This window comes from Camellia sinensis, chromosome 8 (assembly GCF_055761805.1).
Source record: "Camellia sinensis isolate YWXY chromosome 8, ASM5576180v1, whole genome shotgun sequence".
In the NCBI taxonomy this organism is placed as follows: Eukaryota; Viridiplantae; Streptophyta; class Magnoliopsida; order Ericales; family Theaceae; genus Camellia; species Camellia sinensis.
In genome coordinates this window covers 118,119,371-118,143,837 of record NC_138968.1, presented here as the reverse complement: position 1 = coordinate 118,143,837, position 24,467 = coordinate 118,119,371, and positions in this window count along the sequence as shown.

The following is a 24,467-nucleotide window of genomic DNA, read 5'->3' as shown; positions in this document are numbered from 1 at the left end:
GCCACATCTTTAGTCTTCATCTGGCGTTTCAAAGCCTCCATGTCCGCCGCCATCTTTCGAATTAGTTCATCTTGTTCCTTCACGCGATCTTCCAGGGCTTGAGGATCAATCCTCCTCCTTTGCCTGTCAGGACTCTGAGAATGTCGAGGGCTGCTATTCCGCCTTCCCCTGCCACTCCTCCTGGAATTATGTTGTTGGGGCTCCAGATCTGCCATAGGAGGGACAGAGGGTAATCCTTCACGCCTTGCGCCCCCCTCTGGAGTTAGTCCGTCGACGGCGGACTGCGGCAAGTCTTCAATGTGTGCCATTGAATGAGAAAATGAGAAGCCTAGTCAAGAGGTTTTTGTTCTTGTCTGTTATTCCCACAGACGGCGCCAATTGTACGGGGAGGAAATAATTCTCCTCGTATAATCTTGTTGACCAAGTCCACGCTCCTCCGTACGACGTCGCTTTATCACTTGAAAACACAAACGTGAGCTAGCCGGCGGGTGTGCGCCGGAAACCTCTCCGATGCCTAAGTCAGTAAGCTTGACAAATAGACAAAGTTTTATGCTCTCAAAAAGTATTGTGTTCAATTACCTCCTCCAAGGTGATGCTTGTGAGCTTTTATAAGTTTCCCGTGGCACAATCCTAGTAGGACTTGTACTTCTCCATGCAGAGTCCTCCTAGGATTCATTCTCCTAAGGATAATGCTTATCCTTTTACACCCTCCCCCACTGCTTAAACCAAGTGGGATGGTTTTCTTTATGGCCGAACTTCCATTTGACCGAAGTAAAATTGGCTATACCGAGCCACAGAGGGCCGAACTATCCTTAGCTCGGTCTTCTCCTCTAACTCCTTACTTCGGCTGCCCCTGTTCAACCTTGGTGTGCTCAGATCAAACCTCTAAGTAACAAGTTCTGACCGACCTAACCATTGTATGTCACGACCGGACTAACTTTGAGACCGGCCTAACTCCGAGTTGCCTCCGGACCGGAGTAGCTTTACTCTTCCTTGGGCCGAAGCAACTGTCTCTTCTTGAGCCGGAGTAATCTCACCTCCTTGGGCCGAAGTAACTTTGTCTCCCCAAGGCCGGAGTATCCATTACGGCCTTTTTACTTAGTCCTTTGCGTTTTGGACCTCAAAGCCCAACTCGAAACTCGGCCCAATTTTTCCCAAAAATTACCCTCTCAAGTTGGATGTATTCTTGTAATTGGTGTTGAGGTAAGTAAAAAGTAAACGAAACCTGCAAATGAGATTTTGGAATAGGAATAGAGGCAAAAGACGTGGGGCAATTTTTATTTTACTAATTTGTCCTTTAATAACTGATAGAACAAGTTATTCACCGGTCTATTGGGGCAAAACATGTGGGATTTTTTATTTTATATTTTAATTTGGTCAAAATCTCCTTATAATAAAATTTTAGAACATTATTAATAAGACAAATTTTATTTCCACACACTTAGTTATCTCAGTGCATATCATTTCTTAGTACACATATTATTAATTATTTTTTTCATTTCACACACTTATGTTATGTTGTGTTTTGTTAGAGAATTTAAGGAGGAATTTAGAAAGAGAAATGAAAAGATAGGCAAAATGTGAATAAAACATACCTATATTTCATCTAGTTTCACACACATTTTTCCTTTTCTTTTCTCCAAATCCTCCAACCAAACACAACCTTATTGTTCCAATTATAACTTAACTCATATCATTGTACACACACTACCTAAACCCTCCTTCCACTCCCCTTCACCCATTTTGGGGAGCTTCTATATACACACACCAAACACCCTCAATACACACACTTAATGAAGGAGGTGTGTAGGAAGTGTAGTGAGGAGAGATGTGTAGAGAGTGGATGTTGTGTGTGTAAATAGAAGCTCTCCCCATTTTGATTTCCTTTTCCACACGTGAAAAATTTACCCAACTCCACCCATCTATTTACGAATTTGGCATTGTCCATTGATGATCCAGCAGAGCTCTCATTGAGATACCTAGCAAACAAGACATCCTTTTTCTTATCATAATCTGCGAATGTATAGTTGACTCCGTAGATTTCGAACCCAATTTCCGACCCGACCCACCTTTTCCATACCTGTTGAACTTGTATGTGCATTCGTTGAACGATTGTCCATAGCTCTTAAATTTCATAGTCCCTGAATTCGAATATTTCGCGTTGGATTGAAACGAATCGTTACCAACATTCGATTTCTCTCTGTAATTCATGAACTCATCAACAGCGGCATTACCACCATCACCCTAGTTCTTGAAATTATTCTTAGGTACATTTCCATTAGACCAGTGATTCACACAACTGTAAATAGCAGCTACAGCAAGAGAATTTTGAGAGTATTGTCTTTGTAAGCAAGTGAGAAATAATGGGAAAAGGGAGAAATAATGGGTAAATTACGGTTTAGTTTTTTTTTTTTATTTATTTAAAAGAAGTGCAATGAGATTTTTTTGTTTAAAAAAAAATGTGTATAGAGATAATTTGAATATAATATTAAGTGTGTATTGATATCCATTATAGCCATTAATTTTATTTTAGGTTATAATTGTTATTAAAATAATATTTCATTAAGTGTGTGTATTGAGGTAACTACGTGTGTGAAAATAGAATTTTCCTAAGAACAAGTTTAAAAAAAAATTCTTAAAAATTCTAACAAAAACCACTATCATCAAAATATTTTTAGTGACTAATTTAACATTTTAAACTTTAAAATAACTTTTTATCTATATATCAGTTTTTAATAAAATTAATATTTTTAGAATCCTTTTATCAAGATCTATCAAACAAGGGTTTATATAAATTATGAAATTCTTTATTAAAAAAAAAAAAAAAAAAACCTTATCGTTGAAATTGATGCAACAGTAACATGTGTTATTTTATTAGACAATAACAGTAACTTGTTACTCTATTTGATAGTAACATATTACTATTTTCTTTAAGAGGGCATCAATAACAACAAAAAAAAGTATGGGCTGAAGGAAGCTCTACAAGTTCCTTCACTACTAGTTCATAAACAAATCAACAACAAATTAACAATAATTCAACGTACCTGCTGAAACTTTATAAATAACAATCAACAAATTTAACAAATTAATTAACAAATTCCATCCAATCCCACCAAAATATAGTTGAAAACATACCAATCACAAAACAGGCGTGAAAATTAGGGCTGCAAACGAACCGAGCCGAGCCGAGCCGAGCTTTAGCATGTTTGGGCTTATTTATTAAGATTTTAACGAGCTCGAGTTGAATAAAAATTTAATGAACCGAGCTCGAGCCGAGTTGGTTTAGGCTCAACTCGAGCACGAGCCTTAACGAGTCAAAAAATTTATTATTTCATACTTGCATGTGAGACTAAAGTTACAATTAAAACTTTGATTATACAATTATATATACAATATATATAAACATACTAAAAAAAATTCATATTTTACTAAAATAATAATATCTACTACCACTATTATATAAATGTACTATCTATAGTTAACTATTATTTACATTTATATTTTTTTAATATATAAATAGCATATTTCTCTTATTTTTTATACATACTTTTATATTATTTAATATATAAATAATAAATATTAAACGAGCCAGCTAACGAGCCGAGCTTTAGAATGTTTTGGGCTTGTTTATTAAAAATTTAACGAGCTCGAGCTCAAACACAAAAAAAAAAATTAATGAACCGAATTTGAACGAACTCGAACTTGTTCATAAACGATTCTGTTCATTTGCAGCCCTAGTGAAAATTGAGCATATGGAAGTAAAAAATAAAATCTACTGATGGCTTTGAAACCAACACAGACCATAAAAGTAATGCTTTGAACAATCAATCAACTTTTTTTTTTTTTTTTGAACAGAATCATCCTCGTTCATGTTTAGGGTTTTCAACGCAATGAATGGTAAGAATAATAATCTCGTTTGTAAGCACAATTCGTGGTGATCGAAAATGCATCATGAATGTGACTTGATCATACTGCAATAGCACTGTAGAAATTGGACGAAAATGATCGCTATTGAATTCAACAAAATGTGTAAATTTTTCAATAAAAATGTACCTGCACAGTATTCTTGTCCTTCTTGCAAGAAAAACCTAGCTTAGTGGACTTTACATGAAAAAAATTGTTGGAGTGTCCTTTTTACCAAAAAAAGAGCCCAGTGAAAGGGTTTTGGCCAAATTTTCCTCCTTTCTTTTATTTTTTTATTTTTTGCTAAGAGTGTGAAAAGAGGAGGAATTATCCTGTCTTCCAGGAATTTTAATTAGCCCGTGTGCCCATCTAATTCTATTAGTTGCTTTATATAATACATAGGGAAAAAATAAGAAATAATGTGTATGTAACCAATAGAATTGTAAAGACATACCACGTAAGATATGAGACAGATCTATATGATAATTTTTCGTAAAAAGAGTACCAAAGACGTGAGGATGTTTATATTTTATTATTTTGAAGACAAAAAAAAGAGTGTATGTTGGAATTATATAATTGTTTAAGTCTATTTTAAGCATAAAAATTATGAGACACCTTGAGTCAACACCAACTCAAGGCCCCACTTTATATATTAGAATAGATATCAAACTAAATTAGGGTGGAGGAGGAAGGTCACACAGGATTGGGGCGGTATATTATATCGGGGACAGGACAAATCGAGGGATGGTTGGTGCAGGGCGAGGGACGGATTAATTTTATAAGTTGAAGAATGAAAATATTAATAAAAAGGTTTAATTGCAACAAAAAAAAAAAATCAGGATTTCGCATGTTTTTTAATTTAAATCCTAGAATTTCAATTTCAACAAATTAAACCCTAGAATTTCATTTTTATTTCAATGTAAACCCTCATTGTATCTCCGTCTCATTTCATCTTCTTCCTTCTTTCATATTTAACATGTTCAAACCGTTGTATCTCCCTCGTGATAGGTCGATGAGCATGCTAAGGCGCCTTGGTTTCTAATCAAACATCATCCACTGCTTCTCCGCTGCCAAGAATATTGTCATGATAGCAGCAAGCCCAAAAAAAAAAAAAAAAAGAAAGAAAGAGAGAAAATCTTAATTTTTGCCAATTTTTAGAGCTCCGATGGCATCCAAAAAGAGGTGGAACAAAACATATGACGGATGGAATGAAAATTAGGCCATTAAGCCTCCGTTTGGGAAGTGGGTTGACTTTTTGGCTTTTTAACTTTTTTGGCTATTTTAGCCTGGGCTAAAAAGCTTAGTTTGGGAAGGGCTTTTTGGCTTTTTGACTTTTTTGACTTTTTTTGTGAGAGAATAATGTAATGATTATGGGTTGGATGTGATGTTTTGTTTTTTGTGGCTAAAATAGCCAAAAAAACCCAGAAAAGCCCTTCCCAAACGGACCCTAAATGAATCCAATGACGAGAAAATAAGGGAAAAGGAATTACGACGAGGGAGATACAAGGGCTTGAACAAGTGGGCTTGAATCAAGAAGAAGATGAAGTGAGACAGAGATTGACGGAGGGTTCATATTGAAATATGAATGAAACTCCAAGATTTAATTTATCGAAATTGGGATTTAAATTGAAAAACATGCGAAACCCTGGAGTTTTTTTGTTATTAACCCTTAACAAAAATTATAAATAATATAATATATTACAAATAATAATCTATACTTAATGATAATTATAAGATATAAAACAGAAAATAAATGAGTAAAAAATAATATTAAGGTTAATATTTTAGTATTTTCATTTTATTATAATGAAAAAAATTGTATTATATATATAATAAATACAATCAGATCCAAGTAGACATAACGAAGGTAACAAAACCTGTCCCCATCTTATTTCTTAAGGGGACAAAAAATGACCATCCCTAAAGAGAGATATGTACTTCAAATTATAAGCAACCTACCCTTGTAGTGCATTGCAAAATGGAGGATCAAGGTAATGGTAAAAGTCAAAAACTGAAAATGAACACAAGTATATCTAATTAGAGCGAATGACTCACTTGGATTTGCTCTTTCTAATAACAAAAACAACTACTACCAGTTTGATGATGCATTGCTATCCCTTTTATCTAAATAATTATGTTGTTTCATTTCTTTTGACTTTCACTTTTTAATACAACTAAGATATTGACATATATATATATATATATATATATATAACTAGCTTAAGAGTGGGAATATGATCATCTTGGTAAGCATTTTTTTTTCTCCCCTTTCGATATCAATGTTTATCAAGAAAGTTTAATTTAAAGAGGCGGTTTTAACTCCTTGGGCGGTCTTAACATTATGAATTTGAATAAAAATTTATGAAATGAGTAAAAAATATATAAATAAATAAATAAAGATAAGGAAAATATATATTTTTTAAAAATTATATTTCATTTATATTTCTCTCCTCATTTCTTTTTCTTGGACAAATTCAAACCCGAATTTAAAATCTACACACAACATAAAAATTTAATGACAGTAATTTTTTTTTAAATAGCTTTGTTATATTAGTTTATTAATTTTATTGAATTTATATAAAAGAAAAATTCATATGGCATTTTTTTGAGGCAATATAATAAATTTAAAGAAATCAATATCTAAATATTTATCATGCTAAAATTTTTTATGGTATTCCTATGGTGTTGAATTCAACATGATAGATAATATCGTGCTAAATTTGATACGATGAATAAAATATTGCTGGAATGTATGTTTTATGCCTATTGTTTCAAATTTTAACAATATTACATTGAACATCAATGAATGATAATATTTTATTTTGTAAAAACATAGTTTAAGATTTAGATAATATATAATGATATATAGGTAGTTTAAAGATAAAATTAAGCAATATCTCAAAATATCATGAGAAAATATTATCATTCAAGATATCAAAAATATTAAAATGTCTGAAAAAAGTAACGAATATATAAAAATAATAACATATTAATAAAATAATTATATCTATAATACTTTGAAAATGAGGAAAAATCAAATATAATGACCAACATATTAGATGTAGTCTGTGTAACAACCTTGTCATGTATTATGCATGTAATCCTTTAATTTTGCATGTGCTTAAGTGCTTAGTGTGAATTTGAATGCTAATTATGTATTTAATGTGATTTTTAGATTCATATCTGTTAACTGTAGAGATATTTGTTGTGATTTCTATTATAATCTGAAATTGAAGGACTTAATGACGTCAGACGGAATTGGTTAGTTTATTGTGATTGACATAATTTTTAGAGTCTACTGAGAGGTTTGATTAAAATCTTATTCAAAATAAATTAATTAGATTAAATCAATTAAACTGAGCCTTGGATTAACTTAACTTAAGCTTTAATTAATTAGCTTAAGTCTTTATTAGTTAATTAAGCTAATTAGGCCTATAAATATGTGATGAATGTGATTAGGCTCATATTTCACACTCAAAATTCTGAAATTACATTCTAGAGAGAGAGTGAGAGCAATTTAGAGAGAGAGAGGACTTGATCTTGGAGGATTTGGCTAGCAAGCTTGTGAATTGTGAAGTAAAGCTCAAGATTCTTCCTAGTTCACCCTTAATTGAAGACCTTAAATGTGCTTTTAAAGCTTAATTCACAAGTTTGAGTTGACAAATATGTGTATTTAAGAAGTTATGAGATTAATCACAAGAGAATGGTCTTAAAATGATGAATTTTAAGTTAGATCACACATGCATGCATAATTTTGTCATGATTCTTCATTTTTTATCATGAATATGTCATCTAAATTGAATTTTGAAACTATATTATACATGCAACCATAATTTAGGGAGTTTTGAAGTTCAATCTCATATTTTGAACGCTAAGAAAAGGAATTTGGAAAAGATTTCCACATACAAGAAAGTTTGAGTTTCAATTTGTTTTAGTTATGAAGTTTCAACCTTTAATTTTGTTAAATTCATAGAACTTTGAAGTTAAGTTTTGTAATTGATCATGGGTTCATGTTTTTTGAAGTGTTTTTGTACATTAGAATATGTTATGCATCAGTTTTGTGCTTTGAACTAGAATTCAGAACACTGTTCTTTAATCTGGAAAACCCAGAATTCGACCATACCGCTCGAGCAATGAAGTCTCCACCCAAGCGCACTTTGCATGCATCTAGTATTTTTGCAAATATTGGTAATTGGCTCGAGCGACCGTCAAGCCTAGATTCAAATCATCTAGTACTTTTGCAGACCAAGTGATCCGCTCGAGCGACCAATGTTCTGCTCAAGCAAAATGCCCTGTTTCAGCATATTTTGAAAAATCATATTCTATTAATAATTCTGTTCTCATTCCTTTTTGAGCATGCTTAGACGTGAAATGAGCTTCCTAATGAATTAAAGAGTTAGAATGAAGCCTAAGAGAATTGAATGAGTTAGAGAACGATTCGAATGAACAACATGATTCAATATGTATATGTCTTTTTTTGAATTGTATAGGATCATCCATGAAGACGTGTCAACAATCAAGTCACTGTGAATAATATCTTAGTAAAAAGATATTTTGTCATATGCTATTTTCTTAAATGCTTTTATAGTAAGCCTCGAAACTTATGATTTTTGAAATATGAATGAGACTTCGAATGTTTCAAATCTGACTTTTGAATTTCATTTGATAAAGATTAAAGTATGATGGACCCAAGGTCGTTTTGCAAATGATGGATCTAAGGTCGTTTTGCATATGAGTTGGAGATGAGGTCACTTCGTGTATTTGTCTTAATGGACCTAAAGTCATTTTGTATATGAATATATGGACCTAAGGTCATTTCATATATGAATATATTGGATCTAAGGTCATTTTGTATATGGATATAATGGACCTAAGGTCGTTTGGTATGTGAATATGTTGGACCTAAGGTCGTTTTGTCCCTTTGAAATGTTTTAAGCATAATGGATTGGACCCGAGGTCGTTTTACTTCGTTATGATCTGCCTAAGTCTGTTATGAATAGGTATAGTATTCTATATGTGTGAGGGTAATTCTGTATGAAAAATTGGGCCGAGCTGGGTAAATGGGCCGTTTCGGGCCGCAATACGAAGGGCTGAGTAAAAGGGCCATAAAGTTAGACCGGCCTAGGGGAATCTTGAAGTTACACCGGTCCCGAGGTAAGCTCGGTCGTTGCACAAAGTTAACTCGGTCATAATCTTGCGTAGGTATCTCGGTTACCATAGGCATGGATAGCTCGGCCGCACTATTTGGAACCAAGGCATGATGAAGAGAAAGCAAGCCTCACTCTTAATTTAGCTCGGTCTTGGCAGGGGAACCGAGGTACAAACTGCGGAGTAAAAGACCAGGCTAGTTGAATCTCGACCATGTGGTTGCTAGCATAACATGGTCATTTTACTTCGGTCGTGGTAGCCCGGCCAAAGAAGAACCATCTCACTTGGTTTAAGCAGTGAGGGGGGTGTTGGAGGATAAGGATTATCCTTCAGGAGATTAAATCCTAAGAGGACTCTGCATGGAGAAGTAAAAGTCCTATTAGGATTGTGCAACACGGAACCTATAAAAACTCACAACATCACCTTTGGAGAGGTAACACACAATTTTGCTTTCTGAATACACAGAGCATATTATCTATTGTCTAGTTACTGACTTAGGCATCGGAGGGGTTTCTGGCATATACCCGCTGGCTAGCTCACGTTTGTGTTTTTAGATGATAAAGCGACGACGTATAGAGGAGTGCAGACTTGATCAACAGGATTATACGAGAATGTTTATTTCTTTCCCGTACAACATGTATTAAGCATAAGTATGATTTATCTATATACGAATCCCATTTATTAACCTTGTTACTTCGATGTCATTGACTGAGCTTTTGCTCACTCTTTATATATATGTACGTAGGTGAGCAATCGGGTGCCCAGCCTTAGAGTTTGCCCAAGAAAAGCTTGTGGTTTGAGATGTCAATCCTGAAGTGCCTCTTCTTAGAGGCTTTTGTTTCTTTTGTTTTGATCTTTTACTTTCTTCTGTTGGTCATGTTTGACCAACATGCGGGACATATCTCTAATTTCACTAAGTTTCAAGCCAAAATCACTTGCTAGAGGTGGAGACTACCTAAGGATCTTCCTTTCTACTGATTGTGATTGGATTCTACGAAAGATTTGTCCAAATAGTCTAGTCTTCTTTCTCTTCCTTGAGGTAAGGTTACTTTTAACTTAGTATCTCTTTATTTTGAGGATGAATATGTGGTATTGTTGTGACTATAATACTTTATTTGTTGATTGAGCCAAAATCAGGTATTATGTTTAACATAACAGAGGATTTTAACCAACATTTATTAAAATTTCAAATAAATCCTTATGAATTAGGAGTATTGGAGTTAAGAACTATCACATATATGAAGAGAGGGTAAAAGCCCCAAATTTGTTAAAACCCTAATTTTGATTTGGGGAAATACGATACTTGGATGGAATTGAATTTCAAATCTTGGATTGTGTGGATAATTAGAGTTTGGAATACATTATTGATGTGTTTTGAGCTGAGACTGTGGACTTGAAAATTGATAACCTACGTATTCTATTTTCACTATTCATCTCATGTTTTATTGAACATTTGATTTCTTGGAATGTGGTAAAAAGGGAAAGGTAAATAGAGTACAAGTCCGGGTAGAATGTTTGTTTTTGGGAACAATGTGTCGTGTTGGTACCCATGCGAGGAGTTAAGTTGACCAATTGTCCTGTCTTGAGCTTATTGCCGGGCGAATGTGGGAAAATGTTTTTGGGTGTCCATTTGTCCTGCTGTATAATAGTCGGCAAAAGTGGAGAAACGGATGGTTTTGGGTGCCTACCACCTGCCGTATTAATAGTCGACAAATGTGGGGAATAGTTTTGGTTATAAGCCTATATACATATGTAGTATGGGACTCCTAGGAGGAATTCATGGCATATTTACCACCTGTATTGAGAAAGGTTCTCTATTGTTATGGAATAAAAATTATAATTGTTTTCTTAACTGTGTATTTTGTGGACATGAACTTTAAAATTTTATTTTAGTTATGATGATGCCACTCGGATGTTCAAATGATTAGATATTTTGTTAAATGTATCTCTACTAGGCATATTGCTCATCCCTATCTAACATTTCAGGAATTGGTGATGTGTCACCATCTCAGTAAGTTGAAGCATACTCTTTTGTTTTAGATTGGAGCGTCGATGCTCAGGGAGGTGTATATATGGAAGCTCCAAGTTTATTGTTAGGACCATGAGTCTATTTTTATTGTAACAAGACATGGCCTTGAGTTGTTGTAAGCCTTTAAGGCAATTTAGTTTGTCCTCTAGCTGATTAAACTATGATATATATATATATATATATGGAAGTGTAATTGTTATGTTGAACATGGAACTGTAAAGAAAAAATCTTAGTTCGATAAGGAAAAGGATCTTTTGGAGTTACCTATGTTTGATTGATGTATTTATATTATGTCTTTTGGAGGAGTTACAAATTGGTATCAGAGCTAACCAGGTTTGAATATCTTGAGCTTGTGGGACATGGCCTTGCCACAATGGGTTTATTACGGTAAGAAGGGACACTTAGTTACCTTGTATGTTATATGTGTTTACGTGACTACATGGGTATGGGATCAAACTTCTAGGATACAACTTGGATCCACTGTACTCATTGAAGTCCTTTTGGAAAGGCACCTAATCAATGCTTTTTCCACTTGGAAGTCTTTGAGCACCATGGGACATATTGATATCTTAGAAGGGTTCGTATGTGCCCTATGTTACAAGGTGCTTATGTGGATTGCCAAATGTGAATTGAATACATGTATGTTTTCATGTTAATGCATGTGGGACGGGTGAGACTAAGTGTAGAAAGGCGAGTCGCGAATTTAATCTTCTCTATGATTCTTATAAGATGTCAGGACGTGGTAGAGACCATGGGGAACCTTGCCGGGACAGTAGGAATATTCCAACCCAACTGAAGATCTGTCCGCAAGAAGAAGGAATGGGTTAGAACAATGTGGCCACTCCACCGACCCAAGGCGCAATGGGGATGTAGAATCTCTTGAATTAGGGTAATATGTTAGTGTATCAATTTTACGAACGCTTATGCGCCATTGAATTATACAGATTAATATTACTGGTGTTTGTATTAGTTTGAACATCTGGAATTTGGGAAGCTGTGTGTGCTGTATTATATCTCACAGTCCTGTGTTTATTTCTATTCGTTGGTGTTATAGAAATGTGTTTGTTACATGTGGAATCATCGTTGGTATGATAGATGTGGTTGGGTCATGGTTGAGATTCACCGGATGTTGTTGAGAAATGAACTAGAGAGTGAGTTTGGTTTTTTGGACCCTTATGGCATTTCATTTCAACTGAAACATTGGGATTGAAATTTCACGGGCTATTTGGGGAAAAATTTTGCAAAACAATTGGTTTTCTTGGAATTTTGGAACAAAATTTTGTTGAAAAATTGTGTGAGTTTGAATAGCATTTGGGGAAAACGGTGTAAGTGATAAAAGAGTTTTCAAATTAATAAGAAAACTTCTAATTAAATTGATTTACGTGATTGTTCTATTTCACCTTGTAATGGTGAATTGTGTTATAATTTGGTTTTAGTTATCAGTGACGTGTTTGGGTTTGAGCGGGTTTGACGTTGGTTGTTTTTGGTTGTACCGAAGAGTTATCTCTGTAGACTATGGTTTGTAGGTGTAGTACTGCTTTCGGTGAGAGTTGCATGAGAATTTCTGGTTGTGAGTGTGGTTTTCCCTTGGTGTTTGAATGTGGAGTGCTCGGTTTATGTTTTGTTTGTTGTGGGCGGTTGAAACGTGTTTGGTGTTTGGGAGTAAATAGTTCAGTTATTTGGGTTAGTCGTGTGGATCTGAATGAGTTATGTAGATCAAAGAGACGGTTGTGGCTTCTCTCTTGTGTGTGTTGCTTAGGAGTCTTTGGGGCACCAAGGTGTTGGACCAAAATCTGGAAATGCATTCCACATATGGATCTAGTTTTTGGTTGGTGGGTGTATTCCCTTTTCCATTGTGTACCCGGTGTGTTGGGCGTTTTCTCGAATTTCGGGAACGAAATTCCTTAAGGGAAAAGATTATAGTGATTCTGGTTTAGACCCGACTGATTTGATGTCCTAGATCCTAGTTTTATTGTCTTATATGTTTATTCATGTCTTGTTCATCTTATTCCTCATTGAGTTTGATTATTGAAGTATCTTGGTTGCGTTTGGAATAATTTGGTAGCTTATTTTTTTCAAAACTGTTGTTGCCTAGATTTTTGTCTCTATGCTCGAGCAAAGCTTCCTACGTTGGAGCAGTTTTTAAAAACTCTTAGTACTTTTGCAAGTCTGCAAAACTACTAGAAGGGTGCATTCTATGCTCGAACGGTCACTTCCTGCGCTCGAGCGGCCCCACTTATTGTGTATAGTCGCTCGAGCGATACTTCTTGCGCTCGAGCGGTCTGTGTGTATATCAATTCGTAAAAGTCACCTTTTGGGTCACTTTTTCATCTCTCTCTCTCTCTCTAAATATTTCAAAATCTCATATCTTCTTTCTCTCTCTAAAACTCTTCTTCTCTCTACAAATACACATTGATCTAGTGGTTTCTCAGCCATGGCGCTTTGGGAAAAATGGTAGAGCTTGCCTAGAGCTTCTATTTGATCCAAGCAGATCGTGCTTTCCTCGCCAATGGATTTTCGATTTTTCTCCTCTTTGCTTCAAGAGGTAGGGATTCTTGAGCTTCTTTTCAACACTTCGCTATAGATAGACTTGTCGTAGTTTTTATGACATTTAAAAATATAGAGTTTTATAGTTGATTTTGTTAAAAGCATATGGGTTGGTTTGGGTTTAAATTGGTGGGTTTACGGATTATGTTTACAATTTATCATGGGTTGCAAAAGCGTGTTTAGGATGTGGGTTTAGAAGGTTTGGTATTTCATTTGTAAATTTTGGAATGTTAAAGAGAAAGATTAATGTTGAATAAAAAGTGCGTTATGTTGTGGTGGTTTATAAATATTGGGATATTGGATTAATATTGATGGATTTTGGCTATTGTTATGCTTGTTAGGATTTAGGGTAATGAGGTTTTGTTTTCAAAATAAAGTGGTACTAATTACCTTTTTATAAAACATGAGAGTTTGCAATGAACGAGAATATGGAATTACCTATGGGTGTATTTCTTGTTTTGATTACGTAAATGGTGCCTAGAGTTTTGTCCTTGGCCATCGATGGAGGATGGTATTGCTTTTTGTTAAATATAGGTTATGAGTACTACTGTAGGGTGAGCTATGTAATGTAGGATGGTATGTTGTTGATTGTAAATGGACATTGCGAATAGACAATTTCATTGTTGAGTTATGAATTATATTGTTAAAGAGATAACTGGAACACTTATAAATGTTGTTATGTTATGAGACGGTCGTTGGATAGTATGATTTTGGTGTTTAGTAATTCGTATTGTGTTTTAGAAACATTTTTAAAAAATGTAAGAAACCCCATTGTTGAACGGCGGTGCATGGAGCACATTTTGAAGGAAGTGGGTCAATGTATTTAACTGTTAATAGTCGGGTTGTGATAATTGCATTAGGTATATGTATTACACCCGTGTATTATTGATGCTGGTTAGCTTGTGATGTTGTTTGAGGGTCCGTTTCCCGCCGTATTGAGCCGGCAAAGCGTGGCGCCTTGACAATGGTTTCCTCATCCCTTTCGATTTGTGCCTAGTAAAGTGTGAAAGGGGGTCTATTTCCCACTGTATCTAAGCCGACAAAGTATGGCGCTTTGTGATAGGTTCTTCGTCCCTTCCGGTTTGTGCCCAGTAAAGTCTAACTTGAAGGGCACCCCCTTCCAGGTGAGGCCGGTAAAGTGTTATGCATTATCTGTGTTGTGGAATCTGTCATCCGTGGTGTATGTCGGTGAAGACGAAATTGGTCGTATGTGTCACGACTCAACCCCAGGGACTTAGGGTTGGAATCGCAACTTACTAACTTATCTTATTTGTAGCAAATTAAACTGCGCAAGCAGAAGTAAAAATAATGAAATGGAAAATTTACTTCATTTTACTATTTAAGAAAAAGAAAATACATCTATAGGGCTTTATTTATTTTACTATTCAGTGAGCGGCCCCGAGTAGAACAAAAAGGAAGCAAAACTAAAAAAAAGAAAGATAAAAAAAAAAGTGGTTCAACAGCAATCCATGTGCGGGTTCCATTTTGTGGGGTTATGGGTTTCCCCTACATCTCGTCACCTGAAAGGGTAACAGCTATAAGCACACAGCATAGTGAGAAATATTATCCCAAGAGTATAGGGAATACAAAATAACCATGGATAATTAGTTAGGCTAAAATATTTACATAATTTATTTTGAAATAACAATTATTTAAAGTGGCAGAATACTGAAATACAGAAATCATGTAAATGAATAATCATAACCACGGTACAAAACAGAACAGAACAGAACAGAACAGAAGTCATAAAAGTGACAGTTAGAACAGAGATCAATGGATCCATGACAAACAAAGGACCACGAAGTGGCCAAACAGAGGCCAATGGTTATTTAAGTTCCCAAGGCGTGGGATTCCCGTGGTAGTACTTACAAAAAATAATTGTTTATAAGGTCATTGCCAAATATACACTAAAATTTAAACAAACATATCCATGGGTTTCCTTTTAAATAAATAGAGTTTAGAAAATAACCCACGTAACTGAAATATTTATAAAACATAACTTTTATTAATATAACTTGTATAAAATAAGTTATGGTAACTCCAAATATTCGTAAAACATATAATGGTAACTCAAGGTATAATATAACTCACCTTAATAGTGACCCTTAGCCTTACTCCACCAACACAACCTCCCTACTATAAGTTTGGTACTTACGTTCGCCTCTCTCGTTTTCTTTTTCTTCCTTTCCTTGGGTTCCTTCACAGGTTGTCCCACTCCTCCCTATTTATAGGGAGGTCAGACCACTCTTATGCTGACACATGGCGGATTCAAATCTTTCTACAAATTTGTTCAATCTCATTTGGATACGTCATTTATAACAGAAGATTTATTCTTATCTTAGTAGTTGTTTATGATAATTACACTTTTGCCTAATAAATAAATTCCTAATTAATTTCATTTTATCGTATACCAACATAAAATTATTTATTTATTTTACTACCACACCCACTATTATTGTTATTATTGTTATCAATATTATTATTTATTCCCTCTATTTATTTACTATCTTTAACTCTAATTTGTATTATAATTTTATATTTGTATTAATTTAGCCTCAAATAATAATCCATAATTAATCTCATATTTGATAACCCAATGCCAAATACATTTACATAACACGTATAGCTTATTTATTTTATTACTTCCATTATTATGATTCTTATTATTATTACTGTATTGCATACAATGACAAAATTAATTCTTTATAGATTATTATTATTATTATTATTATTAATACTCATGGTTGGTTGTGGTATTAATTAAATATTTAGGATGTCACAGTATGTATTATTCTCAGTTATTTATTTTTAGATATATGCGTTATTGGTTTTTGTGTCATGGTTGTCTTTTAGCCCTTGGGCCTATGGCTAGGGAAGACAATAGATGTATTGGTGCGTAGATACGTATGGTGTATCGAGATGTGGGGTTGAGTCTATGACTTGCATGTAGGGTTATAATTTCGGAACATATGTTTAAGTAAGATTCTTTTATGTTAACGTGGAAAGTTTTATCAAAGAAATGATAGGGTTTTGAAATGTTTTCTTTTGGAAGTAAAATGAGAGTGTAAAAGAGAAGAACTGATTTTTATATTGTAACGTGTCAAAAGGAGTTTTTTTTTTTTTTTTTTTGAGACAAACATATTTATATGAGTATACTTTTGGATATTAACTGTCATACTACTTGTATGGTATGTCGTGGTGCATGCATAATCATTTTTATCTATATGTTGTGATTGGTTAGGATATTTGGAATTTCTACTGGACTTAGTGTTCATCCCACATGTTGACAAATTTTTCAGGTACAAGGCTGGAGGATTGTTCACGACTTGAAGTCTTTAATTGTTGGCCACGGGGCCTTTTATTTATTGGCCAAGAACCTTGTATTATATAAGAGTAAATCCCTTTTGTTTTTATTTATTTGTTTATTCAATGTAAGCCTAAGGGCATTGTATCATGTCTTATTTATATATCATCATCATTGTCATGAGAGAATGTTATTATTTATTTTATTCATGTTCTTGAATGGATGCAATCTTTTAAAACGGTAATAATATAATGATTTGGTAATGAATTCGGGTAATAAAAGTGTGGGCGTTATAGGGGGCTTTTGCCTAGGAGATGGCAAGGGCTCTTAGAGAGGCCATGGACATATTGAGAGTAGAACAAGCAACTAGGACCGTTGAAGGGGAGACTAGAACTTCATTCATGCAAAAGGAATTCTTTCGTTCAAACCTCGCCTAGTTCAATGGCAGACCTAATCCTATGAAAGCAGATAAGTGGTTAGAGCAAATTGTCAAATCTTTTGAGATTTTAGACATTTGTGAGAATGTGTTACGGGTATCATTATCAACCTATCAACTGAAGGGAGAGGCAAGGCAATGGTGGAAATATGCCAAGAACCGTATTAAGCACATTTGAGAGGCATTTACACGTTCCTCCATTCTACTACTAGGGAACGGTTGAGGAGGCAATTCAAAGAGCTATTGTAGCTTAACACCTCCGTGGCCAAATTTAAAGCCACATTTATTAGTCTTTCCCACTTTGCACCAGAACTTGTGGCAATGAAAGAACGCTGATGTTTAGAATTTGAGAAGCGATTAAGACTAAAAATCTTGATGAAGGTGGTTGGAAATATGATTCCTAATTATGATCGGTTAGTGGAGGCTGCGGCGCATATGGAAATTATGGTAGAGGCAGAAAAGGCAAGGCAGAAGTTGAAGAGGATGGGCTACTCAGAATCCTGAGGTGATTTAGGATCTTCTGAGAAGTTTAGGGGTTCATCATCACCATTTCAGTCACCACCACAGTAGACCAAGTCTTCTAGTTATGTGACGGGTGGAGATTCTAGGAACATGAGTCAAATCCGTGGTACATGTTACCGATGCGGCCAGTTGGGTCACAAAGCTTCGGAGTGTGGACAAAAGAGTAGACCTCAGTCTCAATCTGTTCGTTCTCAGGGCCAGTCTCAGAATAGAAGTCAGGCTCAATCATGTTACTAGTGTGGTCAACCAGGACATTTGAAGAAGTTTTGTCCGTAAAGAGCAGGGTCGGCCAGTGTGTCAAGATCTTATCAGTCAAGAGGTTCTCAAACAAGTCAGGGGCAAAGACCATCTTATCAACCAGCCCAGTCGGATCAGGTACTTAGGGTAGTACATGGGGCTACATCTACACAATAGATATAGTAGGCCTATATTCTGAGAGAAGATCTAGGCGAGCAGAGGTTACAAGGAAGGGTGTATGCTGTCATTGCATCTGAGCATTCTTCAAGATCATCCATTGTGAGAGGTACTTATCTTATTTTTAATACTTAGGCAAGTGTGTTGATAGATACCAGAGCATCTCACCTGTTCATAGCATCTGCATTTGCATCCTTATTAGGGTTAGAAAGTGAGCAACTAGAGTCTCCGCTTGTGGTAGAGTCACCTATTGGAGGTAAGACTGTCTTGAATCGGGGATGTCGAGGGTGTGTAATTAAGGTCGCCAGTTGTCAACTTTTCTTCAGCTTTGTGTTGTTAGAAATGTCTGGTTTTGATATCATTCTCAGCATGGATTGGTTGTCCTCTTATCATGCCATCATAGACTACTACCATAGGAGGGTTATTGTATGTACGTCGGGTGGTGATTACTTCTCTTTTCTGGGAGATAGAACCGACAAATCATTACCGCCATTATATAGCCCACATGGTCGAGGTGAACTTAACTCTCTCTTGACAACCTTCTTAGATGATGGAAGTGGTGGGGTTTGAGATGAGTTTCCTAGAGTGGTTTGTGAATGTTCAAAGGTCTTCCCTGAAGATCTCACTAGATTACCACCTCACCTGGAGGTTGAGTTTTCCATAGACTTAGTGTCGGGTATGACACCTATTTCCATGTCACCGTATCAATTTGCACCAGCTAAGTTAGTTTTCCTAAAAGAACAATTACAAGAGTTGCTGGATAAGGGCTTCATATGCCCTAGTACTTCACATTGGGAAACACCGACCCTGTTCACTAAAAAGAAAGACTATTCGTTGAAATTGTGTATAGATTATCACAAACTGAATCAAGTTATGATTAAGAATAAGTATCTCTTGCCTAGAATAAATGACTTTTTTTATCAACTCAAGGGTTCGCATTGTTTTTTGAAAATAGATTTGAGATCGGATTATCATCAACTGCAAGTCAAGGATGAGGATATACCTATGACAGCCTTTCGTACGAGATACGGTCATTATGAGTTCCTAGTTATGCCATTTGGTTTGACCAACGCACCTGTTATATTCATGGACTTGATGAACCGAATATTCTGAGAATTTCTTGATAAATTCGTAGTTGTCTTTGTAGATAACATTCTCATTTACTCGCCTTCTGAGGAGGAGCACGAGGGACACCTTCGCCTTGTTCTACAACTCCTTAAGGAACATCGCTTGTATGAGAAGTGTGAAAAGTGTGAGTTTTGGCTACCAAAAGTGAAGTTTTTGGGCCATGTAGTATCCAGGGATGAGGTTACAGTGGATTCTTGAAAAATCGAAGCTGTACAGAATTGGGATCAACCTAAAAATGCCTTTGAAATCCTTAGTTTCCTGGGTTTAGCTAGTTACTACCCCCGCTTTGTAAGGAATTTCTCTTTTATAGCATCACTTTTGACTAGATTGACTCGCAAAAGAGTGAAATTCATTTGGAGTGAAGTGTGTGAGAAGTCCTTCCAAGAACTAAAGCTTAGGTTGACCACCACTCGAATTCTCATTATATCGAAATGTGGCTTGGGGTATACAGTGTATTGAAACGCTTCAAGGAAAGGGTTAGGGTGTGTTTTGATGCAGGAGGGCAGGGTGGTAGCATATGGTTCATAGCAATTAAAAACTCATGAGAGAAATTACCAGACCCATGACTTTGAGCTTGCCGCTGTCATATTTGCCTTGAAATTGTAAAGACATAATGAAGAAAAATTTGAAGTATTCTTTGATTATAAGAGTCTTAAGTACCTATTTTCTCATAAAGCTTTGAACTTGCGTCAATGGAGATGGACGGAATTTATGGAGGATTACGACTTTAAATTACACTATTATCCCGGAAAAGGCAACGTTGTGGCTGATGCTTTGAGTAGAAAATCTATAAGTGCCATAGCTAGTTTAGTAATGGGGGAATGGAAGATGATGAGGGATATTAGCAAATTTGACTTATGACTTCGCAAGTCCTCTGAGCAAGCCACTTTGTTCACCGCTATCGCACAACCTACCCTGGTTACACGAGTAGTGGAAGCACAACAAGGTGATCCGAAAGTGGAGACTATCCGGGAGAGAATCTCCAAAGGAAAAGAAGAGAAGGGTTTAAATGTTTATGCCGATGCAAGTGTTCATTATTTTGACCGATTGTTTGTGTCTGAATCTATTAGAGATGAAGTTCTTCAAGAATTTCACCACTCTCACCTTGTGGTGTATCCGGAGGCACCAAAATGTACCGTGACCTTAGCCGTCAATTTTGATGGAGGGGTATGAAGAGGGATGTAGCATCCTTTGTGTCTAAGTACCTAATCTGTCAACAAGTCAAGGCCGAACATCAAAAATCCGTGGGATTATTACAACCTCTCCCAATTGTCGAGTGGATGTGGGAACATGTTAACATGGACTTTGTTACAGGTCTTCTAAGAATGCAAAGAGGGTAAGGATGCCATACGAGTAATTGTAGATCAACTAACCAAATTAGCCTATTTTCTTGCCATGAGTGTGGGGGATTCTATTGAGTTTTTGGCCGAAGTTTACATCCATGAAATTATTCAACTCTATGGGGTTCCGATAAGCATAGTGTCCAATAGAGATCCTCGTTTTGCTAGCAGGTTGTGGCTGAGTCTCCAGAATGCCTTGGGTACCCAACTGAATTTTAATACTGCCTACCACCCTCAGACTAATGGACAATCCGAGCTCACCATGCAAATTCTAGAAGACATGTTGAGTGTATGTGTTAGACTCCAAAGGGTCATGGGAGAAACATTTTCCATTAGTTGAGTTTGCTTATAACAATAGTTATCAGGTTAACATTGAGATGGTGTCCTTCGAGACTCTTTATGGACGTCCTTGCAGATCACCTGTTTGTTGGGCTGAAGTAAGGATTCATCTATGTTTGGGCCCAAGTTGGTCCGCAAGACCACTGAGAAAGTAGCTCTCATTCGGAAGAGATTAGTCATTGCCCAAAGCCGTCAAAAAAGCTACGCCGATCAAAGGTGAAGACCATTGTCCTTTAAAGTAGGAGACCATGTGTTTCTGAAGATTTCGCCTAGGAGGGGGTTAATGAGGTTTGGTAGAAGCGGAAAATTATCTCTCTGGTTTACTAGCCCTTTTAACATCATAGAGCGGGTAAGAGAAGTTTCATATCATCTTGCCTTACCACCAAAACTCTCAGGAGTGCACAATGTATTTCACGTGTCAATGCTCCATAAGTATGAACTCGATCCTTCTCATATCTTAGATTGGACGGAAATTGAAGTTGAGGAAGATACATCATATGAGGAAAGATCGATTCAAGTCCTAAACACCCGAGAACAAGTATTGAGAGATAAGACCATTCCATTGGTTAAGGTGTTGTGGCGTCATCACGGTGTTTAGGAAGAAACTTGGGAGTGTGAAGCCGAGATCTGCGAGAAATACCCAAATTTATTCCAAAATATGTGATGTTTTCACTCATATTGTTTTTTTTATTGATATGAGGCAAACCAAGTTTAAACCATATTTTTCTCATTCTTTTTTTCTTCTTTTGCTTCTAGAAATGGTTTGTTGTTTAGTTGGGAATTGTTGAAAACAGATGATCTGTCCATTGTTATCATTTTATTGATGTTGTGTTGTGGATTTACGTTATTTTGGGGGCAAAAGCCCTAAATGAGGGAGATTGTGACAGGTTTTTTTAAGTGACCTCTCGAGCGGTGAAAAGATCGCTTGAGCGGAGATCAAGTGCTCCCAGTAGTTTGTTTTACAGGCCTAGGGACCACTCGAGTGAACAAGTGGTCACTCGAGCGAAGACCGTGAGCTCTCAACATCTCACTTTGCAGGCGGAGATAATGAGCGGTATCATTCACCGCTGAAGTGATGAAAAGACTGCTCAAGTGGGTCTGCGCGAATTCAGCATTTTAAAAAGACACTTTTTAGATCATTTCTTTTACTTTTCTTTTCTCTCTTCCTTCCTCTCTCTCTAAGTTTGAAAACCCTAGTTTTCCCTCTCCACATAGCTCTCATTTCACTAAGTTTCAAGCCAAAATCACTTGCTAGAGGTGGAGACTACTTAAAGATCTTCCTTTTTACTAATTGGAATTGGATTCTACGAAGGATTCATCCAAATAGTCTAGTCTTCTTGCTTTTCCTTGAGGTAGGATTACTTTTAACTTAGTATCTCTTTATTTTGAGGATGATTATGTGGTACTGTTGTACCAATAATACTTTATTTGATGATTGAGCCAAAATTAGGTTTTATGTTTAACACAAAAGGGGATTTTAACCAACATTGATTAAAATTTCAAATAAATCCTTATGAACTAGGGTATTGGTGTTAAGAAATATCACATATATGAAGAGGGGGTAAAAGCCCCAAACTGTTAAAACCCTAATTTTGATTTGGGGAAATATAATGCTTGGATGGAAATGAATTTCAAATCTTCGATTGTGTAGATAATTAGAGTTTCGAATGCATTATTGATGTGTTTTGAGTTGAGATTATGGACTTGGAAGTTGATAACCTATGTATTCTATTTTCACCATTCATCTCATGTTTTATTGAACACTTGATTTTTTGGAATGTGATAAAAATGGGGAGATAAATATAGTATAAGTCCAAGTGGAGAATCAGTTTTTGGGAATAATGGGTCGTGTTGGTACCCGCACGAAGAGTTAAGGTACCCAATTGTCCTATCTTGAGCTTATCACCAGACGAATATAGGAAAATATTTTTGAGTGTCCACTGCTCTTGCCATATAATAGTCGGCAAAAATAGAAAAAAAAAAAAAAAAAAAAAAAAAAAAAAAAAAAACGGATGGGTTTGGGTGCCCACCACTTGTCGTATTAACAGTCGGCAAATGTAGGGAATAGTTTCGATTATAAACCTATATACATATGTAGTACGAGACTCCTACAAGGGATTCATGGCATATTTACCTCCTGTATTAAGAAAAGTTCTCTAGTGCTATGGAATAAAAATTGTAAATGTTTTCTTAACTGTGCACTTCATGGACATGAACTTTTAAAAAAAAAAAAAAAAATAGTTATGATGATGTTACTCGATTGTTCAAATGATTAGATATTTTGTTAAATATATCTCTACTGGACATATTGTTCATTCATATCTAACATTTCAAGAATTGGTGATGTACTACCATCTCAATAAGTTAAAGTATACTCTTTTGTTCTAGATTGGAGCGTCGATGCTCAGGGATGTGTAAATGTGGAAGCTCCAAGTTTATTTGTTAGGACTGTGAGTCTATTTTTGATGTAACAAGGCATGGCCTTGAATTGTCGTAAGCCTTTAAGGTAATTTATTTTATCCCCTAGCTGATTGAACTATGATATATATATATATATATATATATTATGTTAAACATGGAACTGTAAAGGAAAAATCTTAGTTCAATGAGGAAGAGGATCTTTCAGAGTTACCTGTGTTTGATTGATGTATTTATTTTGGAGGCATTACAACTTCCGCTTCTGGCCCCGTACAATTAAATATGATTTGATTTATGTCTGAGATTGTAGGTCATCTCATGATTACTAGCCGATCATCATCCAAACATCTAGGGGCAGGTTCGGGTCATGACAGTATGTGAAGCACCAATAAATTTCAAATAGTGATCTTATGAACTATTTGGTCCTCCATTTATTCTTATAAACCCAAAGGTCACATTCTAGTGTTAATTATATAAAGAGTCAAGCATTATGTGTTGAGGGATAAATATAGGTTTTCTCATAATGTTGAAATTACTAAACGTAACACTTCAACAAAAAAAAAAAAGCTCCTCAGTATGCTTTTCTCAAACATAACTCTCTAACGTAACACTCCAATGTAACACACTAAAAAATTCATTAATATATTTTTCTCAAACGTAACAACGTAACATTCTAAAAAAAACTTCTTACTGCATTTTTTTCAAACATAATATTTCAATCAATGTAACACACAAAAAAACATTAATGTATTTTTTCTCAACGTAGCACTCTAATGTAACACTCTAATGTAACACCAAAAAATCACTCTAACAGAAAATGTAAATTTTCACACTCAACAACTAACACTTCAACTACCAATCCCCCCAGAGAAGAATCTTTCACACCTCACATTTCCATTCCATCCCAAAAACGAATCAAAAAGTTAAAAAAAAGAATCA